We start from the raw sequence: 18784 nt of genomic DNA, 5'->3' as shown, positions 1-18784 counted from the left end.
CGGCTCAGAGCTTGGAGCCTGTTTCAGATTCTGTGTCTTCCTCTATCTCTCTGACCCTCCCCTGTTCAGGCTTGTCTCTCTCTGTCTCAAAAATAAATAAACGTTAAAAAAAATAAAAATAAGAGAAAATAAAGCAAACTCCGTTCTGTCTTCCAAGGCGGGGCCCGAAGTGGTTTGTTTAAGAGCTGGCAGTGAACGGCTGTGTCCCTAGTGGTGATCTGGTGGACCACAGCACGGTTAGAACATTGAAGAAGGTTCGTGGCTGGGTGGAGGGGAGCCCCTGGGCCACATCAGGGTTTCTGCTCTCGGCAGCCCCCGGGGCGCTGCTCCCGTGGGGCCAAGTCAAGCAGAGAGTCCCCGCTGTCCCATCGCTGCCCCTGCCAGGAAAGCCGTGCTCCTTGCTTCTTCCTGCTGATCTTCCCTCCTCAGATACATCCTAGGAACCCGGTTGGTCATGACTGAGGTATTAGTTATTGATAATGCAAAGTAGGTCGGTCGATAGCCGGCTGGCCTCACGCGTCTCTTTTGGGTCTAACTCCGGCATTGTGCTCTGAGCTGCTTGCTGCTTCTCTGGGCTTGGGTTGGGATCGGCTGGGATGCCCTGGTGGTCACGAGGGAGCTGGGGAGCAAGGGCCTTGCACTGCTGTCCAGGGGCCTTTAGATGGAAGGGTTTTATTGCCCTGAGCCCTGAGGCTGCAGCCGGCTTCTTCAACCTCTGCGGACCTCAGGTTAGCATCTTTGAGGCCATCTCTGCCCAGTCTGCTTGATAGGGTCATGGGGAAAATGAAGTGAGTGTTCAGGTTGCAGGGGGGGTGGCGCCAGGGTAGCTCAGTCATTGGGCTCCAGGCTCAGTGTGGAGCCTGCTCGAGATTCTTTCTCTCTCTCCTCCACCCATGGGCTCTTGCTCTTTCTAAAAAAATACATACATCCGTATCTTTTTTTAATCAGCACAGAACTAGGGGAAACTTTGGAGTACGATTATGAATACACCCATTCGTTCTTCAGATATCTGTTGAGCAGCTGCCAGGCGTGATTCAAGGCCCCCTGGTTTCAGAGTTGAATACGACCGACCGTAAACTTAGGCTGCCCCTGTTTGGATTACCATTCCGCCTCTAGAAGCGCTGGGGAGGCCGAGCCCGGGAGGGAAGTGGGCTTTAATGGAGGGCTGGATCGGGTGCGGGCCGCAAGGGTGATTGGCTGTCTTCTGGGTCGGTTCGGGTCCCCCGCAAAGCAGATGTGAGGCAGGGTTAGACTGCAGCTGACTTACTCAGAGAAAGTTGTGTGGAGGACAAAGAGGAGAGAGGAGGGGGCGGGAGTGGGTGAGGTCCTGCTGGGCTGTACCAGCAGGGAGAGGAGAGAAGGAAGGAAAGGGCCCCGGGCAGGCAGGGCCTCAGACCACAGTGCAGCTCCAGGAGTCTGTTGGGGGTGGCCCAGCTCTCGAGCCTGTGCCGGCTCCGTCGCTGGCACGGGAGCTACGGTAGGGGCCCAGGTGCGTGGGGATAGAGGCCGGTGGCCAAGCACGTGGCATGGTCCTGTGGCCACCAGGTCCTGCTGCTGTGTATCACTGGCCCCTGGCCTCTAGCATCTTTCTTTTTGCTGCAACTCCCACCCCAGACAGAGCCTGGGGTGGCCTTGTGAAGTCAAAAGCCCCCGTTGATTCGCCTGGACCTAGAATCTCTTCCCCTAAGCCCACCTCCCTTCCCTCCTCCCATCTAAGAGCCTGTGTTCCTGGCCCCTTCCCGGTACACTAACCCCTCCTCGCTCTGCTCACCAAGGCCAAGGCTTTCTGCGCAAGCCTGCCTCACTGCCACCTTGGCCAGCCCCTGCCCGTGTTTGCTCATGCACGTGCTGCCTGGTCCCCTCTGCTTTCCTCCATGGCCGGATTCCACCAGGGCCTGCCTTGGCCCCGTCTGGACCTGCCTGTCTGGTGGCCGTGTCCTTGCTTGATGACCAGGTAGCAACACAGGTTAAGGAATCCAGGCCGGAGTGTTAATGAGTCATAGTGACTCGAGGAGTTACCTCTTCTGGGTAATGCTGACAGGCTGACAGTTGTCAGTGCCTTAGCCCAAAAGAGTATGGCGCTGTTCCGGAATGTTCTGTGCTTGGCAAACCTAGTGGGATGGGGTGGGCAAAGGAATCCTTTTCACCTACATTCACAGCAGGATTATTCACAACAGCCTAAAGGTGGAAGCAATCCAGGAGTCCTTCCGTGACAGGTGACTGGATAAACGGAATGCGGTCTAGACATACAATGGATGAGGTATTAGTTATTGATATTGAGCTTAGGTATTGATATTCAGCCCTAAAAGGGAAGGAAATTCTGACATGGGCTACACTCTGGGTGAACCTTAGGGACACCATGCCAAGTGAAATAAATAAGCCAGGCACAAAAAGGCATATGTTATATGATTCCATTAACATGAGTACCTAGAGTGGGGAGCTTCGTAAAGGCAGAAAGTTCAGTGGTGATTGTCTGGGGCGAAGGCGAGGGGGGAATGGTTTGTAAGTGTTTAATGGCTAGGGGGTTTCGGTCTGAGAAGATGGAAAAGTGCTGGAAATGGATGGTAGTGATAGTTACATAACAATGTGAATGTACTTAATGCCGCTAAACTATATACTTAAAATAGTTAAGATGTATGTGTGTAGTTAAATTGTATGTGTACTTTACCACAATAAAAAAAAGTGTGGGCAGAGGAAGCATGGTTTACCATAAGAGAAGAAAGAGACATGGGGCGCCTGGGTGGCTCAGTCGGTAAAGCGTCGACTTTGGCTCAGGTCAAGATCTTGAGGTTCGTGAGTTCGAGCCCCGAGTCAGGCTCTGGGCTGACAGTTGGGAGCCTGGAGCCTGCTTCGGATTCTGTGTCTCCCTCTCTCTCTGCCCCTCCCCTGCTCGTGCTCTGTCTCTCTCTCTCTCTCTTTCAAAAGTCAATAAACATTTTTAAAAAATTAAGAAAGAAGGAAGGAAGGAAGGAAGGAAGGAAGGAGAGAGAAAGATTGACTCCAGGTTTGCCCGAGAATCTCTACTTCACATCTTCCACTCAGGCTGTGCCACAAGGCAGGACCAAAGTTTCGAACACAGGTTGGAAACTGGAAAGGACTGCTGGAGGGGGTCCCTACAGATGAGAGGTGCTCCGTGAGGGCAGGCAGCCGGGTGTGGGGAGCTGAGCACAGGAACTGGGAGTCAGCCAAGCCACAGCTGTATCGCAGAGAGCTGCTAAGTCAGTGCTGTGTGACTTTGGACAAATGAGATAACCTCTCTGAGCCTTTGATTCCTTATTGATAAAATAGGGTAACAAAGTAACAGCCCCTTCCCCCTACCCCATCCCCCTCCCGAGCTGTTGTGAAGCTAAACATAATCTGTCCGCGGCGTGCTCGAGGAGGTTCCTGGCAAATAGAAGGCCCTCGCTGAATGTAAGCTCGGGTACCAGCCCCTGAAGTTTGTGTGGAGGAGGTGGGGTTTGCAGGCTGTTTAAATGCCAGCGGCTGCCTCAGATGACAAGGGAGGTTGTACTATTAACGGGCGAGCATGCGAGCTGTCCTTTCCCCGGGTGTTGAGCAGGAATTTAACATGCTGAGAGCGAGCCGAATAGCGAGTACGAGCTTGTGGTGTCACTCTGAGAGATGAGCGTTTCTAGCCCCCATGTGAGTCCAGATAACTTCGAAAGGAAAGTCTGAATCACTGGGCGCTGGGGAGAGCCCAGATGGCAGGACGTGGGGCCGCCTCCCCGCTGCACCCGGCGGGGGGGGCGGGGAGTGGGTTGTGAGGGGAGTGTGAGGGGGACGAGCCAGGAGCCCACCCTGGGGACCGCCTCTGCTGGGGAGATGGTGGCCGGCTGACGGGCGATCAGAACACGAACGAGCAGAACTCCCTAGTTTCTGTTGCTCTGTAGTAAGTGATCTTCAAATAGCACCCTGTAAATGTCTGGCCTCCAGCCTGAGCTGTGACAGCGGAGCTCCTCGTTCTTGTGGTCCCTGCCCCCGTCCAGGCCTTTCCCTGTCTCCACAGCCCAAGCCAGCCGAGCCCCTCTCCGCACAAACACACCCCCGGGTGCTGTTAAGCATCCACACCGCCGGGTGTGGACCGGCTCGGTCTGCTGTCTGTGGGCCCCAAGGTGGCCTGCTGTTGGTCTGGAAGATGGCGGTAGTTGGACCCTGGGCCAGGTTTCTGGCTTTCTTCCGCCCAGTTCTTCCAGGATGTCCCTTTGTCATCAGAGATCACTCCTCCTCAAGCGTAGGGCAAACCACCAATGCGGCCCTCCCACATCATACGATGGTGAGTTGTTCAAGTGTGTGCCTCCTTGGCTAGGGGTGGGGCAGGTACCTTGCTCTCCTCAGCTGTGGCTCTCTCAGCCCTGCTGTGAAAGTAGAAAGAATGAACACTCTGTAAATGTCTTGATGCACACAGCAAGGGTACCAGGAGACGATAGGTGGAAACATATCTGCATTTGCAAAAAAAAAAAAAAAGGAGAAAAAGAGAGACTAAAAATGACAGGGGAGGGAACCACACCGCATTTAGAAAAAGATGTGCGGTCATTAGGAACTAGCTTGTGTTTGCTCAAAACGAGTCACGTGAGAAAACTCCTCTCCTGTTTGCAGAAGGACACCGGAGAAGAGAATATTATAGCCACGGGATATCTTGACTTGAATGAGGCTCTTGACAAAGACTCTCGCTGTGTCCCTGTGGGCAAGTCTGAGCAACGTGCTTGCAGGATGGTCGTTGATCCGTCAAGAGTATTGAGCTAAAGGGGCACGTGGGTGGCTCAGTTGGTTAAGCGTCCGACTCTTGATTTCAGCTCGGGTCACGATCTCACGGTTCGTGAGTTCAGGCCCCACGTCCGGGCTCTGCGCTGGTGGTGCGGGGCCTGCTTGAGATTCCCTCTCCCCCGTCTCGCTCCGCCTCTACCCTGCTTGCTCTCTCTTTCAGAATTAATTAATTAACTAATTAATTTAAAAGAAGAGTATTGAGCTAGGAGAGAATATGGGGCCATCCAATCTAACTTCTCCCATATGGGTGAAGAAACCGAGAGTCTAGAGGCTCAGTTTTCTAAAGAAATGCAGCCCATTGGTCCCATAACAAGGCCCGTGGTCTATTTCTCCCAGTTCCAGAGCCTCTGCTGACACAGGGCTTTTCCTAGAGTCTGTGGTCTGTGTCCCACTAAGCAATCGGTGGCCAAAAGAAATCGGTGACTGACGTCTGCCTGGCAGGAGATGTGTGATGATGACTACAGGGCTTCAGCCTTGACCTGCCCATTGAGTAATTTATCAAGCCTTGGAGTAGGACCCAGAAGGCGTGTTGTTAAAATACGGGAATGACAGAGATGTAGTAGGGGTGGCTGATATGTGGGACCCCAGAATCGGGATCCGAAATACCTTGCAGCCTGTGGTGATGGGCTGAGAGCACGGAGATGAAACTAACAGGAATAAATGGAAAGTCCTGCACCGAGGTTTCCAAAAAAAATCAATTCTGTAAGCGTAGGCTGGGGAAAACTTGACTTGATGTAGGTTCGGGTAGCAAAGGCCTACGTGTTTGAGTTGATAGCAGGAACATCTTAGGGTGTCTTGGCTGCTCAAACAGGCACAGCAAGATGCCAAAGACAGTTCTCGCTCTGAATCAATAAAAAGTTAGATTCCAAAGCAGAGGACGTGATGCTTCTGCCACATCCCGCGCTGTTCGAATCGCGTCAGAGCCCCAGTGTTGAGCACCACACCTGGGGAGGGGCTTTGGCAAACGGAACATCTTAGAGGCGGGCACTCAGGATGGTGATGAGTCTAGAGATTTTGTCGAATGAGGCACGCTTGAAGCAATGCGAGCTGTTGGTCTGGAGAAAATGCTCAAGGGCGTTGCTCTGTGTGCCTGGCTCTGTGAGCTCCCGAAGGCAGAACTGGGGAGCTGTAGGTCGGCAGATCTGGGTCCCGGGCAGGGAAAATATTTCTGCTGGGTCTCCCCAGCCAGCAACACATCCGTGCAAACCGTGAACTCCGTGCCGCTGATGGTGGGCTAGTATAGGGCTGGATGACCCCCCTCCACCCTCGACAGGGAAGCAGACGGGAGGCGCCCCTGGGAAAAAGGCTGACTTAGGTGTTCTTGAGGGTCCCTTCTGATCATTAGCGGCTATGATTCTCTGACCCTGCATTCTTTTATAAAACCAGGCTTGAGAAAAACGATGCTCCCCTTTCTCGCCCCAGTACCATTCTCCAACTAACTGGTCGTTTTAGTGTAAAATCCCAACTGGCATTTAGCCATTGAGCACCTACTATGAACAGAATCCTATCCTAGGTGTCTTTTTTTTTTTTTAAGCTGAATAAGATTAGTTTATTAGGTAACTTAGAAATGAAGAAAGGAAACGATGGTGATGGTAAATTTACAATAGAATTCATGTTCTGGGCACACTACACAGTGTATACCTAGAATTTTATCCTTATGGCGATCCTTTATTTTTAATGTTTGTTTATGTTTGAAAGACAGAGAGAGAGCGAGCCCAAGCGGGGGAGGGGCAGAGAAAGAGGGGAACAGAGGATCTCAAGCGGGCTCTACACTGTCAGCACAGAGCCCGATGTGGGGCTTGAACTCACTGTGAGATCTCGAACCGTGAGCCTGACTTGAGCCGAAGTGGGACGCTTAACTGACTGAGCCACCCAGGCGCCCCTGGTGGTCCTTTAAAAAAAAAACAAACAAAAAACCAAAACATTTTGTCAGGTGCCCCTGGTGGTCCTTTAAAAAAAAACAAACAAAAAAACAAAACATTTTGTGGAGTTATGGTAGATAAGATAGATAGATACAGAAAGCTGTATATATTTAACGTATACAATGTAATAAGTCTTATATTTAGGGGGAGAGAAATACACACAAAAAGGCTTACATCCTTTTCCGTCTCGTGACAGTGCAAAGCAGGCCGGGAATGGGGAACAGGGGCTGAGACAAGGAGGGGGAACCACCGAGCTTGGCCAGACGAGCTGTGCCCACGGACTGTATCACCGGGAGCCTCGCCGTAGGGGAGGGAAACCGCACCTGTCCCTCTGCAACACAGCTTAAATGCTTTACGCTCCCTTAGGCCCGGCTCTCCAGCCCAAATGGACTTATTTATTTTTAATAGAGCCCATTTGAGGTAGTTGTGTTTTCAAAGGCTGATGGACTCATAAGTACTTTTCATCCTCGCAGGTTACAAAAAATCCTTTCATCGCAGAAATGCCGAACTGGGGTTGGGTGGAGGGAGGAGAGGCCAACCCGGAAGCCCCTGGGAAGAGGAGGGGGAGGGGGGGAGGGGGGACAGGCCCCAGCCCACCCCTCCCCCACTCCCTCTCCGGAACGAACGCACAGCGTCGATGTAGTCATGGCTTTTAAACAACATTACACACACTTGTCGTCCAAGATAAAATGTTATTAAGATTAAATGCCGAGCAGGGAACGGAATCTGACTTCCCACTGTCATATTTCAGCTACGGTGAGTGATTGCCTTTCGGTAGCCCCAGCTCCTAAGCAGGGAAACGGCATTATTATCATTAATAAGCCCATAATGGGGAAGAGAAATTATAAACATTTCTGCAACAAGCGGCCCTCCAATGTTAATATTTTATGAGCACACAGAGAAGCCAGCGACTGAATGTAAATGGCAGAATTATACGTAACTGTAATGTAAACACGCATAATTGGGTTCAGCTGGTGGGAGGAGCGGGAGGCTGGTGGCCCTGGACACTTGGGCTGACGGTGGCACCCGGGATGCCCAGTGGATCCCCAAAGGCAGAAAGTCAGGAGCCCGAGGTCCCTGTCGCCAGTCTGTGTGTTTTCCGGGAGGCCCATCTCTCTGGGACCGCCTCAGGCAGTGGCACCCATGCTTCCACGCCCTACATATCAGCCTGTGACATGGGTCACTCTAGACTTACTCTGGGGACAGACGATTACTACTGAATGCTGTTCCTGCAGCTCTCGAGTCTGTTCACGTGTGTGTTTCCTTCTCCCTAATGTGGCTGTCGTGTCGCGGGCCCGAGAACCCGTCTTCTCTTCCCGTGTCATCGCTAAGCGCACGATCCTTGTGTTGCAGGAACCCGAGGGAGATTTCTTGGGGTGTTCGTTCTGGTTTGGGTGTTCAGCCGTGGACCCTTTGGTTCAAACGGACTGTTTGATGAGAGCCCGCTGAACAAGAGAGCCCCTCTCACTGAAGCAGGGGCTGCCCAGAACCCCACCGGCCAGGCCCCCGCCTCTCCCAAGGGTCCCCCAGGCACAGCCGTAGAGCACAGCGTGAGAACTACTGAAAAGTTGCCCCCTCTCTGTTTCCAGAAGACGAAGCCGAGATCCAGAGAGAGGGGACTTGCCTGCCCCAGGGGCTGAGCGAGGTCCCCTGCCCCCCGGGGAGGTATGAAACACGGTCCGGGAGAGGGTCTGGGTTCTTCCTGCAACTGTGCGGCTAACTGGCTGGTGGCCCTGGCAAAGCTCACTCCTCCTCTGAACCTCACTCTTCTGTTTGTAAAATGAATAGGGACAGCAAGATGGTCTCCAGTGTCCCTTCCAGGTCTGAAATAGAAGGCGCGTATAGTCCTCGAGGAAATCACATCGTCCAGTGCAACGGATGTGAAAGGCTCGTCAGGGAAACCTGCACACCCCTGGACACCTGCATACCTTTACTCACATCCCCAGTTGCCAGGGCTCTGCCCTGGGGCTTTAACCTTCCCCGGCAGGGGTCTTGACAGCCCTCCCCTCTCCGAATTGCTGGGTTTGCCCACAGGAGGCTCGGCACACGGCTTGACCTGGCCGTGAGGGCAGGGACCGCAGTGCCCAGCACGGTGCCTGACTATAATAGGTGCCCGATAGAGTCTGTTGAACAAATGAATGGTTGGATTAATGAATTGCTTAATAGTCCATCGGTACCCTGAAGCAGTTCTCTTTTTAGCTTTACTCCATTGTTTGTTTGTTGTAATAGCGCATGGCTTTTGAAAACCGTTGAGTGACTACTGTGTGCTGGGGCCGTGCTAGTGACTGTATGCAAAGACGAGAGCACCTCTGGCTCGAAGCCCATCTCTCTGCCTTCCCCGTCCCCTGCCTCCTTGATTTTCCCTTTCCCTCCGCTCCTATTCATTATTTCTGTCTGCAGTTATGTTATTATTGGCCTTGGCAAAGAGTTTCAGGGGTGTCGTTTGTCTGAGCAACATTATGCAGAATTAAGTTCCAGGGTAATTTCTGATGCAAATACCTATCCTCCAGGAGAATGTGAATTAAGCCTGCTGGTCTCAGCTCCACAGAGGTGGCTGCATTTGAATCCAAGTCTCCGGCCGACAGGGGAGCTCCAGGGGCATATGGGACCCCCTCGGGCTCCTCCTCAGGAGACCCCAGAAGGGCCTAGGATGTGGCTCCCAGGGCAGGAGGGAGCCTTGAGCAGTCCTCTCGGTTCATCACCCCCCGTATCTCATCTGAGCCTCCCAGAAACCTGAGGATCTCGGCCCAGACCTCCTCCCTCCCCTCCATAAGCGTATTTGTATAACCAGCTGGCAGGAATTTTTTCTTTAAGGCAAACTCAATCTTTCTTGCTATGGGCCACTCTCCTTTAGATCCATGCTTCTCAAACTTAAGTGTGTCTACCGCTTACCCGATCTTCCTAAAAACAACGGATTCTGGGGCAGGGTCTGTGATTCTGCATTTCTAACCAGTTCCTGGGTGGATGCTCTTCCACAGGGCACAACCCAGAGTAGTGAGGCTTTAGAAGACAGATGGGCAAAAAAAAAAAAAAAATACATAGAGAAGCAAACATATAAACAAAAATAAGTAGCCCTACTTATTTGAGTGAATTTGTATGGTCCCTTAAGCGTTTCTGGCTCTGGGGCGCCTGGGTGGCTCAGTCGGTTGAGCGTCCGACTTCCGCTCAGGTCATGCATGGTCTCACAGCTCGTGAGTTCGAGCCCCGCATCGGGCTCTGTGCCGACAGCTCAGAACCTGGAGCTGCTTTGGATTCTGTGTCTCCCTCTCTCTCTGCCCCTCTCTTGCTTGTGCTCTCTCAAAAATGAATAAACTGAAAAAAAAAAAGCTTAAAAAGTGTTTCTGGCCCTGCTGAAACTACTTGGTCTGCAAATTCCTTAGCCTCTGTGAGTCTTGGCTTCCTCATCAGTGAAAGAGTAGAACGGCTCTCTCTGCAGTTGTGGTGAGGGTGACAATCACCGTGCCTGGCACAGAGAGGGGCTCAGCACCTGCCTTGGCTTCCTGCTACAACAGACACCCCTGGAAAGAGGGAGGGGGAGGGTGGCCATGCCACTTCCTGGCGCTATAGGGTGGGGAAGCGATCCGTGCAACTCTGGAGTCGGTTTGTTCTGTGGGACGAGTGTCCTCAAAGGTACATGGTGGCCAAGTGCTGAAAAGGTTACTCAAGCTTCCACGGGGAGTTTGGAGGGTGCCCGCAGGGGTGAGCCGATCCCCAGCCCCGTTAGGCTGACCTCAGTTTAAGAGGGAGAAAAAAAGACTGTGTACCTCAGGATAGTATTCAGCACTTAATAGGTTTGAAGATGATGCTGGTGATTAGATAGTACATTCATCTAGAGCTTTTATTTTTTTAATTTTTTTTTAACGTGTATTTATTTTTGAGACAGAGACAGAGCATGAACGGGGGAGGGTCAGAGAGAGGGAGACACAGAATCTGAAACAGGCTCCAGGCTCTGAGCTGTCAGCACAGAGCCCGACGCGGGGCTCGAACTCACGGACCGTGAGATCATGACCTGAGCCGAAGTCGGCCGCTTAACCGACTGAGCCACCCAGGCGCCCCTAGAGCTTTTATTCTTTTCGAAGTCTTTTCCTGGTTATTGTCCTTGCTGCCCTTAAAGGTGGGGGCTGCAGGTCTGCGACGAGAGGAGACAAGGAGGGGGCGAGTCTGCTTGGCTGACGATGGGCTGAGGGGGCTCCCCTCCCTCCTCTTCCCAACTACCGCTCTGCTGAGACTCGGGACCCTTGTCAGGGCCCAGCTCAGAGCACAGCCTCTCCACGCTTCCTCTGCCTGGAGGTGAGAGGAGATCCCGAACCCACCCTCCACGTCCACGGAGGTGCCACCCTCCATGGTTCATGGGCACAGCCAACCGTGTTCCTGCCTGCTGGGTCTCTGGGGTTGGCACCGCAGTATCAGACGGAGTTCTTGTCTTCCCGGGACACCGTTCTGGTTTTCTCTGTCGTCGCTGCTGCTGAGAGTCCCCTTCCCCCCTCCCCCCTTCCCCCTCCCCCCTCCCCCCTCCCCCCTCCCTTCTCCCAGCACCGGCTCTTTCCCCAAAGGGGCCCCGCAGGAGCTGCTTTTTCTTCTTCTTCCTCCCGCAGCTGTCAAGGAGAATGGGAATGGGCCCGCCTGGTTCTGGGCCTGCAGGAAGGGCCGCCTGGGTTCCGTCTCAGGGCGCCGCTGGACCCCCTCGGGACCTGGACCACACGGCTTGCTGGCCAGGAGGACACTTGTGCTTGCATTCGCTATCCCAGCCACCCAGCCTTCTTTCTCCTGAGCTCCCTGGGGGGCTTTTGTGTGGGAAGGCAGGACACCTGCCGTCTGCGAAGCTGCCCGTAATGGTTTTAATTTGTCGGAGTCTTGATTTCTTGCCTTACAGCCTAAAGAGATGACTCTCCGAAGCTTTGATTTCCTCACTTTTCAAAGGGAATGGTAATGTGAACGTCCCCGGGTCCCAGGGAGCCTTCTGTGTACCCATAACGCTGGGTACACAGACACACGGTCAATGGTGACAGGAACAAAGTGCTGCCGAAGGCCTGGGGGATTGGGATGCAGATGGGCCCCCAAATCCAAAATACCCCTGGACGTGTCCCTCCTCCTGAAGTTCCTTTAACCGTGAGCTCTCCCGCTGTCCTCCGCCTCCTCCGGCCTCTTCTCCTCAGCCTCCTTTCTTTCTTGTACATCCTTCCCCACCTGCAGCCCTCGGCCTTCTACCTGGTCCACATTCGGCATGACTTCATGCACCCTGTGCCTGCGGCCCCTGGAGAGACGGGGTCCGTCAGAGACTATCCCCAGCGAGCAACCCCCTCACACAGTCATGGAGGTTTAAAGACGGTCGACGCATTCATTGTGTCGCAACCCACCTTCCCCCCCGTCTGTGCCCGCATCAGCTCTTCTTGGAGCCAAGGCGGAAGGACTTATCCGAAAGGCCGAGCTGAGTCGATGTGGGTTGTCACCATCACCGTGAGCACCGTTGTCCTGGGGCTCGTAGAGGGTATGACAGACAGACAAGCTGTACCCATGGCCAGGGCACTCCTTGCCTCTGTGGTTGGATTTCACAGGCCCTGGCCTCCTTGGTGTCCACTCTTGCTTCTGTCTCCCACCCCTGGTTATGTGCCTGCCCCTTCCTCAAAACTCTGGCTCCCTTTCACATTCAAGCACCCTCAGGAAAGGAAACTTGAAGTCGGTAGAGCCATTCATACCTGACTGTGACTGCGTTGGCCCCCATCAGTGGTAAGGGGACTTACTTGGGGACTTACTCTCCTTACTTGCTCAGGAAGGAGATGACAGGTCTCAGAGGGGCTCATAATGGGAGCTCTGCGGAGGAGGGCAAGGACCCAGGCTGGGGAGGCTGGGAGGCCGGTGAAATAATGACGGCTCTAGACCTGCGGTGAGAAGGCCAGGTTCTGCTCTGCCAGTGGGATGAGCAGGCCTAGTTACCACTGGGTCAAACCCAGTGACGGGCTGTCGTGTGCTCTGGAAGTGACCCATGGCTGGTACTCATGGAGGACTGTATAAGCACTTTTACTGCACTGCCCCCTGCCCCCCAGCCCCCGGCCATGTGCAGGGCGGGTCAATATTGGGGGTAGACTCATGACTGAACTCTATGCCAAGGGGTGAGCCACCCGAGCCCAGTACCCCCCACCCCTGCCCTCCTCCAGCCCACCGTCCAAAGTCAGGCTGAGCTCTGTCTACTTCGCGTCTTTGGCCAGGAGCTGGTGCCCCCGGGGTGGGGATAGATCCTGGGACGTCACCCCCTCTTCTCTACAGCCTTATCCCAATAGGCTGTTGCCTCTGGGCTAAATCTGGGAATGCACATTGACCAGGAGGTGCGGCTATAGGGAACCCGCTGGCGAAAAACTCCCTACGTCAGGGAAAGCGATCAGAGCACATTTTCAGGGCTCAGGATTTCTCCAGGTTCTGCTTTCCAAAAGTAAGCTTGAAATGAGGTGGGCACTAGGGGTCCATTCTCACTGTCTGTAGAGTGGTGGTTGTACCACCACTAGCAATCATCATCCGCCTTCACATGGACGAGACCGTACAACTTTCAGGACTTTGGAACCCACGCCTGATCTCACCACACCCTTGGGAGCCAGGCAGGGCAGGTTTGCAGAGAGGGAAAGGCTTAGAGAGGTGGAGTTCGTGCCCAGACTCACCCAGAAGGAAGAGTGCTTTCCACCTCTTCTTGGAGAGTTCAGAGCTCACGACAGCTCAGGGGTAGAAAGCCAAGCTTTGGCCTTTTCCAGAACATCTATCGGGGCCATTTAGAAGCCTCATCCCCTCAGCATCCTACCACAGGCCCGTTAGCTAGAGGCGATAGGGCTCCAGAACCGCCACTGGGGTCCTGTGTGCCCCGTCACTCTGCCCGGGGTCCACATTGCATGCCCTGCCCGTGACCCCGGTGTCCTTCCGCATGCTGACCTGACCAGAAAAGGTGAGGAAAGGGGGTGAGGGGAAGGTGGGGTGATAAGAATAGCACCTTCCTGGAAACCAGGAGGCCTGGACTCTGGCCCTGGCCATTAATTTTCTGTGTGACTTTGGAGAAGTCACACCCTCTCTGAGCTTCACTTTCCTCGTCTGTAAAAGAAGGGGCCTTAGGTGATCTCTAAGATTCCTTGCAGCTCTGAAATCCTACCCCTACGAGTCCCCCCACAATTATATTGCCCACTATAGGATCCAATGCCAATGTATGTTGAAAGACCAGGAGGAAGCCACCTGGAGGTCTCGAGATACCTCCCTTTTGATGGGGGACCTCCTCTTTGCCAAGCTTTCCTGTGACAGGCCCCGCTGCGTGGCCCCGAACTCCCCTGGGGCTCACCTTGGCTTTCTCATCAGGGAACTTTGCAGGCCTTCTCCCCTGCACTGCAATAAGCAAGCAAATTCAATCCCACCTTTGGCTAAAGATCTGACAGCTGGCAAGCCCCAGCCATATAGGAAGAAAGGGGTTAGACCCCGCTCGACACCTACTTTTCCATGCTCAAGCACACACACAAATACCCTTCGGTTTTATATTACTGACTAAAAGCGTTTAACGTTCAGCGATATGTCCTAAAGCACACAGGCACATCTCATCAACACAGAAAAAGTAGCACAAAGGCAGAACGGGCCCCCTCCTTCCAAACCTGCTCTTGTCTTTTTTAAAGGAAACTCCGTCCCCCCTCCCACTCTGTTCCTCCTTACCTCCGAGTCTCTGTATATAAATTAGTTAAATGATTTTGCTATGCTAGCATCTTCACCCCACACACCCTCTTTCTCTTTTTTTGGTTAATGAAATGTGTGAACAGTTTGTTCCCGGCTAAAAACAAGCACTGATGGGTTTCCTACCTTTCTGTGTGGGAGGGGGAGGTAGGTTCTGAAAGATGCACTGACTGGTGGCGGGGAGGCCGCTGTTAGGAGGTGAGGCGGGGAGGAAGACGGAGAGTGGAAAGATCAGCACAAAACTTCATGTGTGATCTGTTCCTCTTTCATTCTCCCTGTGTGCCAACCCTACCGTGGTCTGTTTGATCGATGTATGGGCACAGGGACCTGGGGAGGCCCCGCCCCTTTCAGAAGTGAATCAGCACATCCACAGGTTAGGAAAAACGGATTGATGCTGGGGATGGCCTGAACAGGAGGGAAAATCCTCCTAAGGGTTCATTCCTTGGCATCCCTTCCCAGGGAGGGAAGGCAAGGTGTGGAGAGGAAAATGACTACTGCCTACTGTGGGTGCCATCAGCACATAGAAATCTGTGTGCGTTTGTGTCCGTCTTTCCCTGTCCTTCCTTAAATCCAGTATCGGGACTTTGATGGGGGTAATGGCCAGGAGACAGCCAGCTGTGTGATAAGAAAATAGTCCCAGGATACAGACGGTACCCTATTTCTCCCATTTTATATGCGGGCACACGGAGATTTTGAGACGTCGAGTAACCTACCCAGAGTCACGCACCTGGGAAATGGTGGGTCCAGGATATGAACGCAGGCAGTATGGTTCTGGAATCTACATGCCTAACCCTTGCGCTATACGGGAAGGGGCCTGGAGGCAGAGGAGGATAACTAAGGGAGAATGAATGAACGGATCAGTGAGTGGACCACCCAGGAAAGGAGCATACCTTTCCCAGAGGAGCTGCCCTCAGCTCCTGGGAGGTGGCCTGGAACTATTGTGGCCTGGCGGAAAGGGCAGATCTGGGTCTGGTTCCTGTTTCAGCCAGCTAATAACAAAGGGATCCTGGACAAGTCACATATTCTCTTTGATCTTCAGTTTCCTCATCTGTAGAATGGGGGGAAGACAGTCGATGGAAGGGCCGAGAAGCCGGCTCAGGGCAGTTCTCTCCCCTCCCACATCTCTCCATGGCCTCTCCAGCCAGCCTCTGGTCTTCATACTCTTCCCCAGGAGGGTCGCATACTTGTCACATACCTGTCTCTGTCACCCTCAGTCTCAGGGACACGGGTCAAATTGCCTCCAGAACTCTTCAGTGCACGGTGGCTTTAGGTCCCAAGAGCTACAGGGTTGGCTGTGGGTGAGGGTTTGGGGGGTGGAGGGGTGCATTTTCCTTATTGTCCCAGTGGGGAAGGAAGACACAAAAGTACTCTCTACCAGCCACCACACTCTCACGAGACTCCAGGAGTTTTGTCATGTGTCCCGCTCAGAGTTGGGCTTGAGCTGACATTCGGAGACAGACCAGAAGGTCCCATTTAACCCCCTTCACGGTTGGGGCGTGAGAGGGGCAGCATTGGTGTTGAATCGGCAACATGAGCAGGAGCTCCTCGAGATGAGGGGGGAGGGAGCCTGGAGGGACTCAGGCAGCAGAGAGTGGTTCACGTGAGCACATGTTCTGTTCAAGTTCACGGCTGGAGCTGGAACAGGTAGAAAGGGGGATGGCCGCTGTAGTGGTGGAGGGCATACCAAGGTCACGGGAAGACACGACCAGGAGGGTAGAGAAGGGCACCCTGAGGCCGCGACCTTGCCCTTGCGCCTTTCACGATCAGCCGCTGCCAGCATTCGAGGGGGAAAATTCTCGGTACCCGGGCACCTCACCTCGGTGACACCCCCAATTCCCAAACACCACCCAGGAGGGGAGGGTCGTCGCCTTACTGGGAACCTCACTGCAGGTGGTAGGAGGCCCCTGAAGGGTGAAGCGGGAGTGACGCGACGCAGCCAGCGCTCGAGAAAGCTCTGTGTGGTTCTGAGTGGGGCTGGTGGAGAGACTGGAGGCGGGGCGGCCAGTTAGGAGCTTAAATAATCATATTAATTTGCAGTGATGTTAATAGAAGAGGCTCCTGCGAGCTGGAGGACTTTATGTGGGTGTTTGCGATTCTTCCCAGTGCCTTAGGAGGGTGCAGTGAAGAAAAAAGTCTGAGGGTTAATTTCTTAAATTAATTAAAGAAGCTGTATCCACTAACGATGTCCTCACGTGGGTTTTGTGTTTCCTTTTTAAGTGGAGGAAGGGGCGGGTGCTGGTGGTAGGCAAGGCGGGCAAGACGGGGGTCGGGTGGCAGTGGAGGAGAAATCAGTTTCCTGCGAATTAAACGTGGAAATTCCATAAAGGCCTGGCACGTCGAGGGGCTTTTAGTTTTCCAACTTGACATCCTGCCTGACTTGGAATAGCCTGAAAAAAAAAGGGGGGGGGAGGATCAGTGGGACTCTGATGCCCTGTGATCCAGCCAGGGGGCCATTCAAATTTGGGTCAGTCCCTGTCTCCAAAGTGGTTTTTCCCAGACCTGAGTGCACATGGGACTCACTGCGGGCACTTGCTAAAAATGCAGATTCTGGTTCCTTGGGCCCAGCTGGGGTCCAAGATTCTGCATTTCTAAGGAGCCTCCACGTGGTACTCATGCTGCCGGTCCAGGGTCCACAGTTCACGAGGGGCAAGACCTCGAAGCCTTGTTGATCCCAGGGCCATCCATTTGCGGAGGGGTTTGCTGGGTGCTGGCCAAGTCTGGAGGGCGTGGGACAGAGAGAGAAGGGTGAGTCTGAATCTATATGGGTTTTGGTCACTGGTCTGAAACACGCCAAGGAGGGAATCTGGGCTCAGAGGGGGACGTGGGGAGCAGAGTCCCCTCCGCATGCAGACATGCACACGCTTCGAATAACTTGCTACACCGGGGGCTTCATCCTCCTCACCTCTGTGCTCCCAGAGCTGGCCAGTCCCTGAGGAGGCATAAAATCCCTTGGCCAGCTCGTCCCGTGTCTGTGTTCACTAAGGCCGTGAACACGTGCAGGCCACCAACCCCCGTGCTGCTTTGGCGGGGAGGGGCCCCAGAGGCCTTGCCGGTGGGGACGGGACCGCCTGAGCTGTCAGACCCCGCCCCCCCCACAGGTGCCTGATTTGATCTCCCCCCACCCCCACCCCCGCCCCCGGCAAAGTGGGAGGATTCAGGAAGCACGTCCCCAAGGAGGCTTGGAGGACTGTCCCGGTCATGACTGACCCGGTCATGACAGCGGCCTGGCTGGCACAGCCACATTGCAAGAGTGATGGGAAGGTAGTGCCAGTACCTGGTTACAGACCCTGGCTCAAGTCAGTAGTCAAGGGTCCAGGCAAATCAGAGCAGTTAACCCGCAGGTCCCTCCCAGCCCCGGACCTCTGTTCCTGTGCTTTCTAGATCTGTGGGAAGGCCCCTACAGCTCCGCAAGCCCCTTCCTGCCCTTTCTGCTTACTGGCCTGGTAGGATATGAGGGGCCCCAGTGCAGACAGGTGGGATTCCCTGCACGGGATCATTCAGGGCTGGGGGGACTCTGGGCCCACCAGGCGTGGGAATTGGAAGACCAGGTTCTTGCCATGTGGTCGGGAACAAGTCACTTGGGTTTGCTTGGCCTTGGGATTCCATTTGCATAATAGAAAAAACAATCCTTGCCCCATTTTATAGTTCAAGAAGATGGAGAAAGAAAGCTGGATGGTGGAGCCCCAGAGATCATGGGTCGGGTTCCTGCCTTCGGCTTTAAGAGGGCATCACCTTCACCTGCCAGCTGAGCAATAAGGGAGGCACAGACGGGTCACGCAAGGTGCCGGCAATCCAAACACCCAGAGCTCTGGCAGATGAGGACCTGTTCACGTCCAGGGAATTATGAGACTGAACTTGTGAGCCTAACTCCTCCCCACCCATCCAACTCACAGAGAGTAGGACCTTGTATCCAACTCCAGAATTCTGTAGAACCTTTGCAGAGGGGCTGGTCTTCGTGGTGGGCCCATGCTATCCATTCTTAGAGGAAAAGGCTGCTAAGCTTAGGTTCCCCCTTTGAATAAGGAGCCGAACCAAATCTGCCTGGTGAGTTTGTAGGCCTCCCGCTGCTGTTCTGGAATCCAGGGGCACTTCGGCAGGCTTTTGGTGGATTACATTAGAACAGGCCTTGGCTCAGACAGCAAGAAAGGTGAAGGTGCCAGGCACGGAGGCCCCAGCTCCCCCCGCCTCACCTCTGCCCAGAGAGCCAGAAACTGTCCTAGAAAGGGAGGAGAGGCTGCGGGCGGACAGGCATCTGGGCGGGTCACGCTGGGGCGAGGGGCACAACGAAAGTCAGGGGGACGTGGCCGCTCACCAAGGACCGCAGAAAGCACCCGTCACCTACCCATCTCAGCCAGAGTTCAGGATAGCAGTTACCTTCGATCTCCAGACCTTCTCAAGCGGCCCTC

At 54.0% G+C, this 18784-nt stretch overlaps 1 protein-coding gene across 1 annotated transcript in view; it reads left to right on the top strand.

Annotated features, from left to right (window-relative positions):
- Positions 1-18784, top strand: part of DSCAML1 (DS cell adhesion molecule like 1) — a 349305-nt gene that overhangs the window by 90754 nt on the left and 239767 nt on the right.

Source organism: Panthera leo, chromosome D1 (assembly GCF_018350215.1).
Source record: "Panthera leo isolate Ple1 chromosome D1, P.leo_Ple1_pat1.1, whole genome shotgun sequence".
Classification (NCBI taxonomy): domain Eukaryota; kingdom Metazoa; phylum Chordata; class Mammalia; order Carnivora; family Felidae; genus Panthera; species Panthera leo.
The sequence above is the reverse complement of the archived record's forward strand: the minus strand, read 5'-3'. Positions and strand labels throughout refer to the sequence as shown.